This window comes from Sinocyclocheilus rhinocerous, unplaced genomic scaffold (genome assembly GCF_001515625.1).
Source record: "Sinocyclocheilus rhinocerous isolate Xijiao unplaced genomic scaffold, SAMN03320098_v1.1 scaffold605, whole genome shotgun sequence".
Taxonomy (NCBI): domain Eukaryota; kingdom Metazoa; phylum Chordata; class Actinopteri; order Cypriniformes; family Cyprinidae; genus Sinocyclocheilus; species Sinocyclocheilus rhinocerous.
The window spans coordinates 839872-845417 of NW_015661612.1; positions in this window are offsets into that span (position 1 = coordinate 839872).

Here is a 5546-nt window from a genome sequence, read left to right on the forward strand (position 1 = left end):
TAAATCGCCTTCATGCATGAATGAATGATATTTTTTGCAATTTTACACATAATAATCCACGATGATCACATTACACAAAACTGAAATTGCACGTCAAAATAACACATTGTCAATATTTTTTGAGACCCCCCAAAATTTCACAAATCACGTTTTCAGGGGAGCCCATGTCTTATTAAGGGGAGCCGAGCTCCCCCTAGCTCCCCCGTAGTTCGCACCCTGCTTGCAAGCAACGAGTTTGCCAGTCTCTTTCTAAACAATACCATGTGCTGTTAACTGCATTAGCTGCCAGTGAGCAAGAGCTCTAGTAAATCTGTTCTGTAAAATTCACAACTAATGCACAACATTTGATTCTACATAGACAACAAACTCATCTCAAAAAACTGAACGAGAGCTCATGATTAGAGAAGCGGCAATGTGTGACTGGTAGATAAATGATTCTTTTGAATCAGATCTTTTCAAGTACATCCATTTTACAAAACCAGTCTGAATGATTTACGAAATATACTAATCCAGTTATCAACTTATTAACTGCAGCAGATTATAATGCAGCAGACAACAAAATTTGGGCTTGTGACTTCTTGTCTTTATTGATAATGACAACATTATCACTCTCAGATATCAAATATTACTGAAAAAACAAAGACAGATGAAGATAGTGATGCAGAGTCCTACATCACCGTGCTATTGCAAAATTCAAAACACGTTCTAATGCGCACACACACACACCAAAATACAAAATTCTGAAGCTAACAGTTTTTATAATTAGAGCCAAAATATAGCAACAGAAGTGCTAAAACATCACATTAGGAAAGTGTTTGCTTTCACACTCGAACATTTGGTGCACCAAGATGCCAGATCAGCAAGCATCAGCATCTAACAAGCATCAGTTCCAGAGCAGCACTGCGTACAAAACCAAATCAGAACCTTTTATAAACGCTTTTATAGGCTTTACTCACAGACAGAGCAACTGACTGACAGCGAAAGGTATAGTCAGTGGCCTAGTTTACATTTCCATGAAGTTGAACTTGAAATTAAAATAAAATATCTGTTCTGTTGTCTGCATTTTTCACCTAATGAGAATAGGATCCCTACAGTGGAAATGATGACTGGAATGTCGCTCTCACAGTCAGCCCAGATACAGCAACCCAAGAGCATCTCCAGAAAAAAATATGAAACAAGATCTCCTCTCCTAACAATACCAACTAATCCTCTTCAATGTATGCAGTCTTTAGTTTAGATAACCATTCTATAACCAGCTGTTAAATCGGGATGTGTAGAAACCAAAAATCGAATGGTGATTGTAGGACCCTAGACAAGATATAACACACAAAATAAAACTCTTAAAAAAATCATAAATCATAAACATTTAAAACATGTAAATACTCAAATACAAATAAATAAATAAATACACAAAATTTCTATTCAAATATATAGGTGAATGTTTAAAGGTGAGAATGAGAAAGAAAGACAGCCTGATGGGAGTGGCTTCCAAGAGTAATTCAAAGCTTAACAAATTCAAAGCATGCTACCCTTCAGTTTAATGGTTGCATCACAGACAGCACTCAACCACAAAACACTGACCTCTAAGGCCACGTTTACACTGCAGGTCTTGTTGCCCAATTCTGATTTGTTGCCTATATCCTATTTTTTTGGTTGTCCGCTTACACGTTCTTTCAACTGTGACCCATATCCGATTCATGTGTTTACACTTGCCAAACTATGTGAAACATTGCGGATACGTTGTTGTCATTTACCGCCTCCACATGTGCTTCCTCCTGAGAATAATGTGACCTGTGCTGAGAAAACGAGTCACAATGTGCAAAAAAAAAAAAAAAAAAAAAAGACATTCTTCATTAAAAGACTGGATGGACTCGAACAAAAAATCGGACAAAAAATGACTGAGCTACACCCATTTGAAGTCGATAGAGTGAAGTCCTCCGTCTTTTCTTCTTATTAATTACTATATTAATAATCACAATATAGCTATTTTTTATTTTATCGTTGCTATTATAAATAAGAACAGATGCAAAAAAAAAAAAACAGTAGAACAAATAGCCTAGAAAGTAACAAATAATGCATTACCTTTATCATTTTATATCTAAACTAAAGCTGTACAAAAAACAATTAATCAAATGTAAAAATAACTTAAGTGTGTTCATTACAAATAAAATGATTATTAAAACTACAAAAGCAGTTCAATGAAGTGCAGTGAGTGATTTGCTCTTTTCTTTTATTGTTAGATTAACATTAATGAGACAGACGTCCTACACTGTAATGCACGGATCTAATATAATGTTACACATCAGATGTTTTCCCCCAACAGTTCCCCAAGCATTCCCTTAAAACAGAACAGATTATGTTTGCGTGAATACTGAAACACTGTAAATCTGTATATGTGTGTATTTATCGGGATCGCGCGCCATCAGAAGCGCAGTTATATGCACGCACTTCAGATGACAGTCAGCGCGAGAAGCGAGCGGAGAAAAGGTAATCCTCTCAGAAAATGTACAAATAAAGATCATTTTAAATGTTTAATTACTACTTGGAGCATTTTTCACTTTTTTGCCTGTAGCTCAAAAAAGCCTGTGCGAATTTACACTCATTTTCTCAGCACAGGTCACATATGACGTCATTAAACCGTGGAAAAGTACCAAATTGTCGCAGTTTTAATGACGTACAGAACGCAATGCCTCAGAAAATCCGATCTGCCTGTTTACATGACAGTCGCATTGGCACATATCTGATTTATATCCGATTTATTTCCACATATGAATGAGGCCTGAAACCGATCTCAAAATATCCGAATGCATGCGTTTTTTTTCCTGTTTACACTGTCATAGAACAGATCCGATCTGTGTCACATATGAGCAAAAAAAAATCGGAATTAGGTCACATTTAACTGACAGTGTAAACGGGGCCTAACTGGGTCTGGAGAGACAGACAGTGCCTTCTGGCCATCTATCTCTCTGACAAATAAAGTGAAAAAGTTAAACACTTTCATTCAAATGTCACTTCTGTTAGCCCATATTTACGCTTACCTTCACACATCTCTAATGTAATGTGTGCTCTTTATTATGCAAATGAGTGGAATTAATTAGCACCCTGGTCGTCTGCGTGAAGTTTAATCTCTAATTCATTAATACACTAATACACATTACTAATTAGTCACCGGTGCTGTTTTATTCCAGACAAAAATGATTGAGACACCCGCTTCTTATGTAATCAAATCAATTAAGGCAAGAACCGGTAACTGAGCACAGAGAGGAAATCAGGTTAATATCTGGATCAAAAGCACATCACTCAACTGCACCATTTGCATGATTCACATTTGTCTGTTTGTTTGTTGTTCTTAAATGAATAGAGTTTGGACAAACATTGCAAAATTGATGTAAAATCATGGAAAACTGTTTCTATAGTTAAAACGCAGGTATAAGAAATATATAAAATATGTTTTATGAGAAACAGTTTAAAACAATTTAATGTGATAGTTCACCCTAAAATTTAAACCAAGTATCCTCATGTCATTCAAAACCTGACTTCTGTGAAACACAAAATAAGATGTTTTGAAAAATTAGTCAATGGAGTTCAGCGTACTTTCGGACTCCATTTATTTTAATTATATGGCAGATAAGTTGAAAATTTTCAAAGTAGGCTATATTCTTTACAATAGAAAAACATTACAAATAGCTTAAGCATTAAGAACACAAAGTGTGGATTTTCTCTTTCTAAAGATGGTATGACACCATTGTATTGTTTTGTCTCTAGAACAGTGACATGGCTGAGTACTGAAACCGCTCTACTCTAATACTTATAAAGTTGTTATTCAGAGTGTTTCAGAGAGACCCCAATGTCTCAGGGGCCACAGACCCACTTCTGTAAAACACTCTAAATAACAAACAGCACCGGAGAACAGTAATTACACTTTGACTCTTTCTCTCTCACTCACTTCCCTTTTTGAGAGAGAAAGGGAGAAAGGTTGAACTATGGTGTGTGAACAAACATTTTACCCTCTTCCCTCTGATTTCTAAATGTTAGCTTGTGTTAACTCAAGCATGCTCAGTAGTCAGCAGCCCAAAGGGGACAGAAAGCACACTCATCCAGCTCATAGACAACCCGGATCAAAAAACTACACTAAACTGCATCATATCCATTGCTGTGTCTAATTCAGCATCTGTCTGTATGATTCTAGAGAGATTCACACATGGCTGGCTTCTTTATGAGACTCATTTTCCACACTCATGCATCCAGAGAACGACATACCCTTTTTATAATGATCAAAGCTAAATGAACATGAGGGTGATTACTGCAGCCTATTAGATGCCTGAATGGAGAGACTGTAAAGAGAATTGCTGGTGGCTGATGTGGCAACCCTGTAAGACAACTGAGATGATCTCCTTGTGGTAGCTGGAAAGGAAACTGATTCTGATTAGATTGTCAAATAACACTCTAAGGTGCAATGAACCTGGGCAGGGGATATCAGTTCCCAGGATGCTTTGCATAAGACAGGATGGGAAGCTAAATGTTTAAATTATTTAAATGACTATTTGTCATTTTATGTATGTGCCCATATTTGAATTATACACTCTAAAAAATGCTGGGTTGTTTCAACCCAACTTTGGGTCAAATATGGACTAACCCAACATTTGGGTTAAAAATGTAATGTAAAAATTTAACCCAACGGTTGGGTTAGTCCATATTTGACCCAAAGTTGGGTTGAAACAACCCAGCATTTTTAGAGTGTATGCACATGCTGTCTATGTTATTTTAGTGCCTCATTCACTAAAGGAATTATGCAAATCAGGTAATGCCACAAACTAATATCCGCTGCCATGGGGAATAGAAAATGCAAACATCTATTTTAAACAAATTCTCTTTACGCCTGTTTTTTGCTAGCAGTAATATCGCAACATTAATTACACCAGGCAAATAGCATTGAACATCTCAAATAAGGTGTTTGCACTGAAAAGAATAACAATGACTCAATTCTCATGGTACAACATTATTTCAATGCATTTAATGTGGTTCAACTGGTTTACAGGTTTTTAGTGAAGACGACACATGAAAGAAAGTGCTGCAACTGTGAATTTGCCACAAAGGTCTCTCACTGCGCATCCCTACTGAGAAAAAAGCACAAAATAGAGTGATTGATGGATTTTGAGAAAGTATGAAAACGTGTTTCTCCATTAGGGAGAAGTCACTTCAGAGCATTGTGGGTAATGTAGCAGTAGGGATGTCATGGGGAAGGACAGAGGAATGATAATGACATTTTAATCTACAGCTGTCAAAATTTAAAAAGACTGTGGCCATGTCTATAGCGTTCTTCATAAATGTATATACAGAATGCTTCCATTTGCGGTGCGGTACACACTGTCATTTTAACAATTAAAGAGAAGCTGCACTGTTAGCGATTTCTGTAAATTACACAGTATTTAACCTTTTTCAAAACTTCGGGTTTTTCGAGTCGTTCGTACATCACGTGACAGCCCCTTAAGTTTAACCTATGCAGTCTGAGCCGGAAAGAGAATTGATTAGTTCATCTCTCGAGT